Source organism: Condylura cristata, unplaced genomic scaffold (assembly GCF_000260355.1).
Source record: "Condylura cristata isolate star-nosed mole 26May11 unplaced genomic scaffold, ConCri1.0 scaffold00019, whole genome shotgun sequence".
Classification (NCBI taxonomy): domain Eukaryota; kingdom Metazoa; phylum Chordata; class Mammalia; order Eulipotyphla; family Talpidae; genus Condylura; species Condylura cristata.
The window spans coordinates 27,582,087-27,597,009 of record NW_004567120.1 but is presented as its reverse complement, the minus strand read 5'-3'; the positions used below and the strand labels follow the sequence as shown (position 1 = coordinate 27,597,009).

The window sequence follows — 14,923 nt, the reverse complement described above, 5'->3', positions numbered from 1 at the left end:
CTCTAAACTACCTTTTAAAAACTTTTCAATTTTTTCCCCAGTAAACGAGAGGGGAAGGTCTCAAGAATCTACTGAAAGTGTTAGATTTCTTAAGACTTAACAGATTACATTCTTATGATAGAAAGAAACTAAATACAAAATTTTATAAAGGGATTGGGGTTCTTTTTTGACAATGTTAATCACACTTGTTTTAAACTAGTTTTATGCAGAAATTTAGGAATTAACAATCCTACGTATACAACGCAATAGCATATAAACAGATACTTCGGCAGAAGATCTGAATGGACATTTTCCCAAAGAACACATATAGATAGCCAACAGGTACATGAAAAGGTGCTCAACTTCACTCATCATCAGAGAAATGGAAATCCAAACCTTAATCACCTTATACTTATTAGAATGACTTATTAAAAAGACAACAAATGGTGGCAAGGATGTGAAGGAAGCAGATTCTTGTGCACTGTTAGTAGGAGTACAAAGTAGTGCCAACAATTTAGGGTAGAAAGCACTAATTCTGTTTCAGAACAAATTGGTAGGTTCAGGTGATAAGAGCCAAAATTATGTGCAACTTTTTAAATAAGTGGTAGTTTAATGATTACCACATAACAGTATGAAAACATTATTCTATTCCCACATTGACTTCTTTTTAAATTTAAGTCAAAATACTATGTTCTGTTTTCCTAGGATGGAGAGAGAAACTGGCATTAAGAATAAAAACTCAGTGTATTTTATTTAAGTTACATGTAATTTCTATGTATTTTTTTAAAGATTTATTTATTTGTGCATACAGAACTGGGGTACAGGCCAGAGGCTCAGGGGTGGCGAGAGGCTTCACCGGAGACAGAGTGGGGAGCAGAACAGGCAGATCGACAAAGTACATTGGTGAGGGGAACAGTGGGCGGGCCAGGAGAGGTCTGCCACGCCATGGGGTCACCTCCAGGGTAGGCGGGAATCGAAAACTCATGCGGAAGTGGCTTTAGCTTCTCAGTGCAGTGCTTTAACCCGCTGCGCCACCAGTGAGGGCCTAATTTCTATGTATTTCTATACTGGCTTTGCTTGGTGTGAACAAGATCAAGTCTACTGATTTCATGCTAATTGGCACTAATAGTTCAGGTTTGGTAACATTTCATTAGTACCCAGGGGATGTTGAAGTTCAAAATTATATTGATTTTCTTTTTTTAAAAAATACATTTTTTATGCATGCAGAACTGGTGTACAGGACAGAGGTGCAGGGGCAGTGAGAGGATTCACCAGAGACAGAGTGGGGAGCAGAACAGGCTAACTGACAAAGTACACTGCTGATGGGGAGCAACGGGCGGGTCAAGAGAGGTCTGCCATGCCATGTAGTTCACCTCTGGGGCAGGGATCGAACTCATGCTGAAGTGGCTTTAGCTTCTTAGTACTGTGCTTTAACCCGCTGAGCCACCAGGGAAGGCCCTTATTGACTTTCTTCATGCAAAAATGATATTCCTTTTTGCTTTAAGTCTATATTATAGAATGTATAAAATATTTCTAAAAGAGCATATTACTTTCTGTACATTCTTCAAAATGATATGCCAAAATACTGTTCACCTTAGATTTTATGTTCACTCCCAAAAGAAGAGTTGTGATTTGTTTAGTGAATAGAATTGGGAGGCAGAATTATTGCAAAAAGAGTCAAGGATATGGACTTTTGCCTTAAATACCTTTAACTTTATTGTTGACTTTGGGAAGGTCACTTCATCATCTGGACATTGTCTCCTCTTTTGGGAAAAAATATAACAATGTTTTCTAAGTATTGTTTTACCTTAAACATTCTATTAACCAGATATATAAATTATCACTAAGTCCAATGGTACCTTCATTCCTCATCTAGACTACAACAGTAATTTAATTGGTCTCTTGGTAGCCTGTTACTCTGTTCCTTTATTTCCATATTACAAAGGAATGTTTTAAGTATAAATCAGATAATGTCACTCCTCTGCACTTTACTTGCACTTCGAACAAAATCCCAGTTTTTTATTATAACCTATAAATTTCTATAGGAATTATCCCCCACACTTCAACTTGCGTCCCGCTCCCTCTTTCAGAACATACCTCTGCTAAAGCTGCAAACATAATAAGCTGATTCTTGCTTGTAGGCCTTGGCTAATGGTCTTTCCTCAACTGAAATCGGTTTCTATATGATTGACTTTAAGTGATGCAGGTGTCAGTTGAAATATCAACTATAGCAGGAAACTACCCCAAATTCTATTTAGAAAATAACACCATGTGACCCTAAACTCTGTTATTACATCTTTTAAACAGTTATCCACAATTTATAATCAAGGTATTCATTTAATTATTGCAAATTTATCTAATCAAACTGGTCATTTTTCCCATGGTATCAACATAGTTTACAGAGTGCTTGGCACAAAGGAAATGCTTTGTCAAAATATTTGTTGAATTGATGAATTTGATGTTTTTAAGACTGTCGTTTGTAGAGAAAAGAATGTAGATCAGTTTTATTCTGAATAAAAAGAATGGTTTCTTTTTTTTTAAGATTTATTTATTTGTGCATACAGAGCTGGGGTACAGGCCAGAGGTGCAGGGGCGGTGAGAGGATTCACCAGAGACAGAGTGGGGAGCAGAACAGGCTGACTGACAAAGTACACTGCTGAGGGGAGCAGCGGGCAGGTCAGGAGAGGTCTGCCACACCATGTGGATCACCTCCGGGGTGGGGATCAAACTCACGGTGAAGTGGCTTTAGCTTCTTAGTGCTGCATCCTAACCCATGGTGCCACCAGGGAGGGTCCCAGGAATGGTTTCTTGTCATTTGAAAATCAAAATTAATATTTGTCATTGATGTTTTTAGCTGCAAGGCCAGTCACTTGAATGCTGCTCATTTCAAATTATCATTCAGGAAATAACTCCATGCACTTTAAACTTGTGGAGATGTAATGCAGGTACTCAAGTTCTATAAATTTTAGTACAGCAAAATATGTATTTTATTGATATTAAGTCACTGATGACCCATTTTTTCCTGTTTTTAACAATTTTCCCTCTTGTTCATACTCTGTCTTACTAAGAGTTTTGTTCAAGAATTAAGGCATCAGTACCATTCCAAACTATCACTTCTCCCAGTTTTCCCCTGATCTCTAGTGCAATCATGTAGTTTATGACTTCAGATTCATTCTTTAAGTCAATCCCTTTCCTAACACCTTCCAGTCTCAGGGAGATTGCTTGGTAACCACCAGCTGCAAACATGCATTTACCACTTTTGAGAGAATTCATTGCAATAAGGGGACTATTGAAACTATATTGGCCCTCCCTTATGGTGCAAGTGGTTAAGACGCAGAACTATGAAGCTGTCTGCACCCACTACAGCATGAGTTCAATCATCAGCCAGGAAGGAGATCAACATGGTGCAGCAGACCTCTCCTGTCTCCCCACTGCTCCCCTCAACAGTGTATTTCAGTAGGTCTGTCTGTTCTGCACCCCACTGTCTCTGGTGAGTCTTCTCATCCCCCATATCTCTGTCCTTTACCTCAGTTCCTGAATGCATAAATAAATAAATATTTTTTTAAAATACTATAAGCAGGATAATTCTAGTGTTCGGTTGTAGTATGCTTCATTGTCCCCAGGACCCAACCCAATCAAAAGAAAGCCCCCTCGAAGGGAATCTCCCTTTTCAATCAAACGGCTTACTCAGTCATCTTATATTTAAACTTTTCTAGAAGTATTAATTCAGGTATAGCACATGGGCTTATTTATTACATAGATACCTCCTTGCTTAACTACAAGACAGTGTCTAGAACAACACTGACCAGAGAGTCAAGATAGTTCTTGGGTGGCTTTAGCAGCAGATTCTGCAATGTCTTCAAGAATTAGGAAGGTATAACTATAAAATATGAGGATCTTTCACTTACGTAGGTGGTTTTCTTATTTCCCCTTGCTTTGTGTCCCCTTGTATAATACTAGGATGCAAACTTCCCTGGGGTTGTTAGCAGAAGACAGAAATGGCTGCTTATGGGGCTATGGACGAAACAGGAGACTCCGGTAAAAGGGACTACATACCAGAAATGAGAAAAGAAAATATGTCAAACCATGGGGAACTGCAGCTGTCCCCCACAGCCACACATAGAATCTGGAAATGGGGACGGAAATTCCAACATGGTATTTTGGACTAAATCAAGTGCTCACAACCTACCCGCTAATCCCTGGACAGAAAAGTCAATTAGAGCGGGAGCTCAAAGCTGAGCAGAACTAAGTGGAACTTACCCACAGTCCTCAGAAATGGTGAGAGAGACAGAGAGCTCCACAAGGTTCGCACGCAGCACACTTGTGTTTTTCCTTGTATGCATTTACCCCTGGAGATTTGCTCATTTGATTGTTTGGTCAGCCTAGAAGAGCCCAGACAAGTAAGGGTTGGTGTCCTTTGGACCCCAACAATGGTTTCTTAAGAAAATTGTTTCTTCTCCTAGTCCAAAAGTCTTTGGCTAAATTTAAATGAGACAAGAAAGGCAATTTCTCTGTCGTGGCTCCCCCCTCAATTAAGAAATATATATTCTTCATTGGAATATTATTTAATCATACCTTTGTAAGAAATGCAGAACAACGATTTGTGAGGGTGAATTCCACCAGTGAGAACAAACATGAGCAGAAGTGGTCCTGGAGCTGAGCAACAATTTTCATTGTGAATTTGTGAGTGCACAGCTTTCTGATCAATCTTGTACTTCTCAGGAATCTCCTATTTCTCTTTCTCTGTGCAAAAGATCTCACCTTCCTTGTGTCAGGGTTTGCACAGCTTTTTCTTATTAAAGTAAGCATTAGGGAGTTGTTTTGTGGTTTTCATACCACTGATAGTAATTTTGGTGGAGATAGTGATGACAAATTTCTGGTGTCTCCTACACAGCAAAACTAGGTTGAGAGTCAGAGGCTCAGTCCCTAGTAGCAAGCCACAGCCCACCTGCTTCAAGGAAATCATCCTCTTGCTTGTGGTGCCCAGTAAGGATGGTTCCAGAAGTGATGCCTGATTGCAGCTTTCTCACATGCTGCCTGAAGTGTTTTTGCCTGTGGCTCAGCAGCTTTCGAGTGGCATCTTCAGTAGGATAGTAGCTAGGCATTTCTCGAAGTTGAATCACCTGGGTACCGCCATTCTTGCCACCACCAACTGGTTTTGTGAAGGTTGCAAGAACCTCCTCTGTTTTCTTTTCAAACCTAGGTTTATCTGCTGCACACTGGCCTGGCACACAGCCTGTCTGGAATACCTGGCAGAACGGGAATACCTCTCACTAGGACAGGCTTTCGGCTGCAGTGGGGTTTCCCCTTCTTACAAGTTTTAGCCTTCTCCCATTTTTTTTTAAACAAGATTTACTTATTTATGTACAAAACAACTGGAGAGGACAGAGGTTCAGTGGGTGAGAGGATTCACCAGAGACGGAGTGGGGAGTGGAACGGGCAGGTCTACTGAAACTGCTGAGGGGAGCAGCGGGCAAGACAGGAGAGGCGTGCAGCTTCATGTGGGTCAGCTCCCTGGCTGGGGATCAAACTCCTGCTGCTTCCAGCACTGTGTTTTTACCTGTTGTGCCACCAGGGAGGGCCCTTTCTCCTTCTTAACCTCACCACCAGCATCAGCTTTTTTGACTTCATATTTCTTCTCAGCTTTTTCACCCACCATCTTGCAAGATGGGAAAGAGCTCCAACTTCATTTTAAAAACAAATGTCAACTTTACACAAAACTGATTACCTACCCATATTCAGTGTGCTCTGACAAACAAAATATTTTAATCCTGTGCTCTTGAATGCTTTCAAAAATAAATTCTAGATATATTTTAATTGATAAACATTGCTTATAACTATATTATGTATAACTGACTGCTATATAAACTATAGTACTCCCCCAAACTGATATGAAGCTTTGCTTAAAATTTTTATCTCCCATTGTTTATTTTAGGATAAAATGCCTACTAGGCTATCATTTCATTTTTTTTAATTCCATATTCCTTCTGGAGGAAAAGGGAGAAGATTTTTAGTCATTAACTGCATAAATCTTATTATTTGATCCTATACATTTCAACAGGTAACATAATATGTAAAGAGTATTTGCACTCTGAGACCAGTGACCAGGGACTTTCACATGTCAGAAATGTGAGTCAAGGGCATGGATTTTAAGAGAAAGGCCATCCAAGTGGCTTACTCAATTCAAAGGAGAAGACTGTCTTTTTACCCCCATACCTCTGTATGTGGGTAGCCATTGGAAGAGACCTTTTAGTTTAGAGTGATTGGATTTGGAAACTGTTATGAGATGGCAAGCCACTCTTAATCCTGTCAGTTTTTCTGGATAATAGGTCCGATGCCCAAGTAATGCAAAAGATCCTTAACTCCATATAGTAGGTGCTCACTTAGTGCTATGTAAAAGTAGGGACATTATAGTCTAGTTAGATGCACTTAATCTGGGTGCACTATTGTCCTAAAATAGAGTTTCATAGACTGTAGGCTCATTTAATCTCTGATTTGAGATCTGCTGTTTTTTTTTAAAGTTAATCCTCACAGGTTTTTGGCTTCTAATACTCTAATGAAAAGAGTTCTGTTTTGCATGAAAACACAAAGCCAGCTCTAGGTGTGTGTGTGTGTGTGTGTGTGTGTGTGTGTGTGTGGTCCTCAAAAGATGAATCTCCCTGTAAAATTTAATTTCTAGGCAAAGGAAATGGTTGACACATGAATAGATGAGATATTAACTTTTTATATTTGTTTTTATATTCCTATATTTTACAAGATTTTTGAATTGTCTCTTATAAAAAAATAAAAAGGAAAACATGTAGATGGTGATTTATATAAATTTACAGTAGGGAAAAACTTTTAAAGCATACCATCAAGAGTCAGGACAGCATTGTTGTTTAAATTTTGAATACTTTGAGAGCAAAATATAATATAAATAAGAAAAAAGAAAAGAACAATAATTTTTAAAAGTTGAAAAGTTAGTACAAAACTGGGAAGTTTTTCCCATAATGTGGCAAAATGACGCTTTACCATATCAATGCTTTTCACTAATAAAGAAATTATATTGCAGACAACTAATAACTCAAACTAGTATAACATTTGAGATCAAATCTTTATCTGTCTTATTTACTGCTTTATCTCTAGCTCCAAACATCTAGTGAGTGCTTGAAAAGTATTTCTAGAAATTAAATTTTCAAACAGGTAGATAAAATGAACTCACAAACATATAGGAATATTCAGAATTACTGAAATCAGTTAAATAGAGAATCAAAGAAATGACCCTTTTGCCTGGATTATCTGTCTGTCTTAGCTTATACCTAGAAAATTCCTTAGAGTTCAATATATAGACCATGTATCATGTCATTTCTGAAGTCTTTGCTCTTTTGCTATTTACATCGTCTTCAATACTATCAGGCCACCTTACATATTAAACTGTCATTGAGCTTATTTTATTGTATTGTTATTTGAGAGCATATTTGTCTTCCCAGTTGGACTTAATTCTCAAGGACAAGGAAATTTCTTATTTTTAGATGTACTTCCCATACCTACTAGTTTCAGATTGTAGTAAGGAGTTTGTTAGTCTTTGTACTGAAATAAACTGTTGTTATGTAAGTAAAATGGAAAATTTGAATATATATTTACCAAAAAAATTCAGGCCTTATGCATGTAATTTTTTTTCTTTATTAAAGTATGCTGGTTTGCTTTAATTTTTTTTTCTTTTTCGAAATTCTATTAATCTCTTGAAGTTAAAGTTTTAAAATTATTTTTCACTAAGTACTAAATTTTCTAAACCATATTCAATTGTATATTAGATTAATTGCACTGACTCTTTTATTCTCACTATAGTCAAGGTGGATTGATCTGACCCTAGAGTGAGTTTTCTGATTTCATTAAGAAGTTAGAGTTGCAAATGTAGTGTTATTGGCAAGTTTTGTATTTGAACTGACTTGCCATGTATTTCTGATACATGTATTTTGTTACAAGTTAACATAAGGGAGTCTCTGATAAAACTTTTTAATTCTCAGGAAAGAATATCAATAGGATTTTCCCATCAATAATCAATAGTACTATGAGAGATAGCTCTGTGAGTTAACACACACTTATGAGGAAGTAAAAGTATTGAATTATGACCCTTTTATTACAACAGTTAATATTTTCCCCCATGGTGTCAGTTTGTATTCATAATCATAATTTTTTATTGCCTTATATCAGAAAATGTGAAAACATCAGTTTTCCTTAATACTGAAGAAAGTACATGTATGTTGAATAAGGTAAAATCTCTTTTACAGAGAGTAGTTCATATTTCATGTGAAATAAATATTTTTAATATTTTATCTAATTTAAAAATGTAAATATCCACTAAAGTAGGTTTTATATATACATATATATACATTTATATATATAATCAGATTTTATTCTGATTACTCATTAGAATTTGGGCTCTTATATGATTCACTATGGTTTTCTTTCATATTAAAGTAGATTTTTTTTTAAAGATTTATTTATTTGTACATACAGAACTGGGGTACAGGCCAGAGGCTCAGGGGCAGTGAGAGGCTTCACCAGAGACAGAGTGGGGAGCAGAACAGGCAGATCTATGAAGTACACTGCTGAGGGGAGCAGTGGGAGAGTCAGGAGAGGTCTACCTCGCCATGTGGTCACCTCCGGGGCAGGCGGGAATCGAACTCATGCGGAAGTGGCTTCAGCTTCTTTGTGCTGTGCTTTAACCCGCTGTGCCACCAGGGAGAGCCTAAAGTAGATTTTATATTGGTGTAATTTAAACATATTTTCAAATTTTCTGTTTATCTTCTCTGATGTATTTGAATTTTTCTCATTTTTTTTTTGAAAAGATTTATTTGTGCATACAGACTGGGATACAGGCCAGAGGTGCAGGGGAGGTGAGAGGATTCACCAGGGACAGAGTGGGGAGTAGAACAGGCCGATCCACAAAGTACACTGATGAGGGGAGCAGCAGGTGGATCATGAGAGGTCTGCCACGCCATGTGGATCACCTTCGGGGTGGGATGAAGCTCATGCTGAAGTGGCTTTGACTTCTTATGATTATTAACCTGCTGCACCACTAGAGAGGGCCCGGATTTTTCTCATCTTTTAAAGAGGAACTTGTCTTACACTTGGTACCTTAGAACTTATTCATACTTTACTATGTCACTAATATAAATAATATGTTTTAGCCACTCTAAATGAGACATTTTCTGCTCATTGTCCTTTTACTGAATTAATGTATGACCTGACATGAACTAAAATTTGGAAATAGAAATTACATTTACTTCAAATCATCTTGGTTTTAACTCAATTTATTGAATCTTAGAAGTGTAAATTACGCATACTTATTAAGTGCTTAAGTCAATATACCAAGCTGTTGGGGGGGAATTCATATTTGCAGTATACTTACTATAGCTTCCAACTAACATTGGAATGAATTTATGGAAACTTACTCAAGCCTGCCCATCAAATTTTTCTCTAAATAGCCACAAGTTTAGTAGTAGTATATGTTAAAAGGAAAACAGCTTCATCAATGTGAGTTGACTTTAGTCAGAATTAAAAGTTTTGATTACTTCTTTTTTTTTTTAAAGTAGATTTATTTATTTATGCACACAAGAGCTGGGGTACAGGCTAGAGGTATGAGGGGTGAGAGTCTTCACCAGAGACTGAGTGGGGAGCAGAACAGGCAGATCGACGAAGTACACTGCTGAGGGGAGCAGCAGGTGGGTCAGGAGAGGTCTGCCACATGATGTGCGTCACCTCCCTGGCTGGGGATCAAACTCTGCTCTTCATTGGCTGTGGATAGCTTCATAGTGCTGTGCTTCAACTTGTTGTGCCACCAGGGAGGGCTAAAGCTTTGATTATTTCATGGAGGCAGTTGTTGATCACAAAAAAATTGCTAACAACTCAAGCATCCAAGAAAAAACTGAATCATAATGCTATGCATGTATCTGTCTTTTCTCTTCTCAGTCTATGGTTTACATGAACATACAATTAGAATAATTTTCCTGGGAAATGATTCATTCTGAAAAATGAGACTTAAGATGATTGCAACCCAAATCAACTTATAGAATAGCTTTGAAGCAAAAATAACATGTATGTGAAAGGACCTTGAACATTGCTCCTTGACTAAAAAGCATCGTTAAAGATTAATAGGTATATGAGTAACACAAATTATAATTTAATATAGGAATGATTTTACTGTTGATGAAGGTAGTATACAATCATTGTTCAAAAAAGTCAGCCAATAAAAGAGTTATTGAACCACAGACTACTTCCCACATTTTAATATTACTAAGACTGTCATATTCTCTTCTTCCACTATATGTTCATGTGTATTTATATGACTACAACTCTGTATATCTCTATTGTGGAAATATGTATAGTTTAAAAGTGGGGGCCCAAGCATTTTATTGAGGGTGTTTTAATGATTGCTTCAGTTTCATTGCTGGTGACTAGTCTGTTCACATTTTCTAGTTCTTCCTGATTAGTCTTAGTTATACAATTTGCTGCCATAAAGATGTGTGCAGTAATCTCTTATGAGCTTGTATATTTCTGATATAACTTTTCCTTTTTCATTTCAGATTCTATTTATTAGAATTTTCTCCCTTTTTGTTGTAGTGACTCTTGCTAGAGATTTGCCTGTTTTATTAACTTTTTATTAACTTTTTCAACGAATCAACATTTGCCTTCACATCCTTTGGACTATCTTTTAAATTTCTATTTCATTTATTTCTATTCTCATTTTCACTGTTCCTTATACTGGTGGTTTGGTTTCATTTGGCCTTCCTTTTGCTAGTTCCTTAAAGTGAAGGGTATGATTATTTACTTCAGTGCTTTCTTGATAAAATTCAAAGGAAGAATATCCTTGGAAGAATGTCTTCATAAGTTTGGGATGCTTGTTCCAAAATACCATAGACTAGATGAGTTAGACAAATGTTTGTTATAGTTCTAGCAACTAGAAATCTGAGATCAAGGAGCCAGCAAATTATATGTCTAATGAAAGCCCATTCTTTCTTGCAGCCTGTCAATTTCTTGATGTGTCTTCACATGATGCAAAGAGAGCAAGGCTGGAGATACCTTTGGGCCTCTTTATAAGGGCACAGATAACATGCATGCCATCTCTGTCTTTATGACCTCGTGCCCTAAAGACCCCTCCTCCTGATACCTTTGCATGTGGCATTAGGATTTCAGCATGAGTTGGGGGTGGGGTGAGGGCACTAACACTCAGTCCATAGTAAGGACACTGAACAAAGCAAGTGAGGGGAAAATCAAGAAATAATGGTGCCACCAAATCTGAAGCTAGAGAGCAATATTTGCCTTCTTAAATAACAATTTGATGTAGGGTGTGAAAAAGTAATTTATGGTCACCTTTATTGACACCATTGCTCATTAACTATCTCTGTAAGATCTGATTCATATAGAATTGGTATGTGTAATGAACTTTGTATCACCCTGTTCTTTATAGGCCTTGCTTGTCTCTCGTGCACAGATTTGATTAAAGTGTGAAATTGTCTTCTGAGGGATAATGTTCAGCAATGAATTTGGTAATAGAGTCAATTCTTGTCGTAGAATTTCTTACAGGTTCTTTTAGAAAAGTTAATAGGACAATAGCACATTGCATCTGCATTTGTTTTACTTCACTGCTGAATAAGTAGCACTGTATTTTTTTTTTCCGTATCTTAATATTAAGTTATTGTTGAATTCGTTGTTGTCATGAGCTATGTCCATCCCTTAATAATATTTAGTATTCTAAATGTTCTGTTCATTCAAAATATACAGTAAAAACATTGGTTTTTGAGAATGTTATTTTGAGGCTAACTCTAATACCCATAAAGTGGCACGCGAACTGTAAACAACAGAAAACACTGTCAATGTAATTGCTCCCCTTTTACTTACCAACTTCCCCTCCCAATATAATTTACTCATCAGTTTTACTCTGCCTTTATACCTCACTTTCATACTGTAATAGTCATAACAAAAGTCAAAGAATTAATATTTCCAGGAGGCTTTAATTTGGCAGCATTTGCACACAAATTGCTTGTTGACAGTTCTAGGAAATAGCAAAATGCTCATCTACCTAATCTAGTTTAGCTTTTCCCTTAAAATCTCATTATTAATGTCATGTGTTAAAGGATTTATTACTGGTAGTTGAATCAGATAGGACTGTATTAGAGACTCATTCATGAAGGAACTAATGTTGGAGTGGAGAATTTAGCCTGGCTCCTCAAAGGGAGTTCAGAGGAGATATTTGTATTGAAGCTTCACCAGGCAGGGAGGAGAACAGCATCATACCTTATTTGGCCATGCACAGACAGGTTACATTATAACTAGGTCTGTGGGGTCTAGGCTTTCTCCTCCAGGAAATGGTAAGGTAATCATTAGTCAGGACCTGTTGCTTTGTCTAGTGTGCCATCTCATGGTCAGCGCGATGGACCTGATTGTTTGGACAAGGTTGCCAGGCTGTCATCTAGTGCACCTGTTCAAATAGGACTTGGGACAACTCATCTTACCAGTTCAAAACTTCTTTTTGCTAGGTTTTCTCCTTCCCTACAGAGAGATTTTAAGTACTTAATCTTAAGGGAATTCGGAGCCAAGTTCTCTTACACAGTCTCTTACACAGCTACTTACTGCTTGTTAGGGCCGTTGTCCCTAATTTCTGAAGGAGTAAAAGTCTCTCATCGTCTGTTTTAGCAAGTGGTGAGAATGGCTGCCATTCGGGATGGGCATGGGCTGGTAACTTCATGATCAACTCAGCATGGAAGTGTTGCAACCTAGAAAGCTATCTTTGGCAACAGGTTAATCAGAGAGTATTTGAACCCTGATGTGGGATGGCAGAGTTTACACACTTGATTGGCCTGAGGTTCCAGACCAGTTCAAATATTAACAGGCTACACTTTACATTTATGAGACATTTCGGTGATGTCTCTGAAGATGCCAACACTCTTCATCCTTTAGAAAAGGATTTGTTTTCAATTAATCTGAATACAAACATTGGGAAAGAAACAAGAAATGTTAGTTTGAAACATCATGGCCAGACATTTAGAAAATGGGGACCCAGCTCTATTTACAAGTAAGAGCTAAAACATAAAAAAATAAAAGAACTAGAAATACATCTAAAATAAGTTACTGAAATATGATTTCTCTACATCATCACTCCGGCTTTCGCAAATAACTTCACCTTTTTTACACAGTAGTTTTTCTTAAAGGTAAATGAATTGAAATGGATGTTTAATGCCATTTGCACCTTGGTCTAAGTCTGCATTAATAATGCAAACTCACAGACCTCTCAGAGGAGAAGCAGCGCTGATTTTGCTAACAAAGCAGGCTCACTTCCATGACATACCCGTATTCTCAAGGTAAGTATCCACCCATCACAACACACACACACACACATACACACACATTGCAAGTTATGTCTAGTTTTAGTAAACTCAGCCAATTCGTTGGCATAAACACAAGGAGAACAAAATAAAACTGTATACTTTTGTTTTTTAATTTATTCATACAGAACTGGGGTACAGGCCAGAGATGTGGAGGGTGAGAGGATTCACCAGAGACAGAGTGGGGAGCAGAACAGGCAGATCGACAAAGTACACTGCTGAGGGGAGCAGCGGGCAGGTCAGGAGAGGTCTGCCGCGCCATGTGGTCACCTCGGGGGCAGACGGAGATGGAAGTCATGCGGAAGTGGCTTAAGCTTCTTTGTGCTGTGCTTTAACCCTCTGTGCCACCAGGGAGGGCCCAAAACTGTATACTTTTAATGAAAATCTGCTTTCCTGGAATTTCCACAAAGAATCTCAGATTGAACTCATCCATTAGCTGCTACTCAGTGCAGGCTACCATGACGAGGTCTTGCCAAAAGACTTTGTCTGCAGTATATGTGATCTTTTAGGTAAGTTTTTCTCTGAAAGGACCCAAAATATGCTGTGGTCGACTGGTTTGACAAGGGGTGGACCTTTCTTAATACTTTACCTGCTAGATCTGGAACCTGGAAAACAAGGTACCAGGCTCTTTTTCTTGAAGACCCTGAGATCTAGAAAGCAGTCTTACCTCAGTTGTAAATTCCAGCCAGTTTCTGCTCACGAAGATGTTGCAAAGAGAAGTGTTCTGGAAATAAGCAAAATGTTAAAAAAATAATTTTTTCATCTCCTAGTTTATTAGTCCCATGTAGTAAATCTCAATTTTTGGTTAGCAATTTTCATTAAGTCCAGTTTTTCTGTAAGTTTTGCCACTATCCTCAGTTCCATAACAAACTTGTATTTTCAGAGGATTTTTCAGTTCCTTTCCTGTGATTTTTCTCAATACAGTGTTTAATAAATAGCCTCAGTTAATGCCAAAGATTTAAAATTAACCATAATTAACACCTTGTCATAAAGCATTTGGCAGGGATGTTTGTACAGTTTTGCCACATACATACTTTAGAGTAATCAGAAGTGACCAATGATATTGTTTCATACCATATTAAGCTTTAAAATGTCTTGTATATTAATTTACACATATGCTCAAAAGATGTACACATTTCTCCTTGACAAGGTTTTCTATGAAGTTTCACTATACCAAAACTGCCCCAATTTGTTTTCCACAAAGAAAGCAATTTTACCAGGCGTCTTAGTCTTTCCAAGACCTCCCATATTAAAAAAGTTAGAGAATTTGCTATTTAAAAAATTTGATAACAGGGAAGTTTTTTCACAGGCTTAACCAATTTACAGATTCTATAAAATAATATTAAATTACCCAATGTGACAAAGATTTTTAAGAGTAGATTTATTTCCTGGACAACCACAATTATGCTAACAGGATTAGATTTATCTCATTTAAAGAAATCTCAGAGTAAAAGAGCAACAGGATATTCAGATTACCTAAATAGTTCTCAATTTGTTGTTAAACATCAGTAAAAAAAAGTTTAAAAACACTATAGTCCTTTTTAACAAGTGAAAAAAAATTGATTCCTCTTAAGTAC

The 14,923-nt window shown here is 37.3% G+C and overlaps 1 pseudogene; it reads right to left on the bottom strand.

Annotated features, from left to right (window-relative positions):
• Window positions 1-4,540: 4,540 nt before the first annotated feature.
• LOC101622506 lies at window positions 4,541-5,313 on the bottom strand (annotated as a pseudogene).
• Between the last annotated feature and the right edge of the window lie 9,610 nt (window positions 5,314-14,923).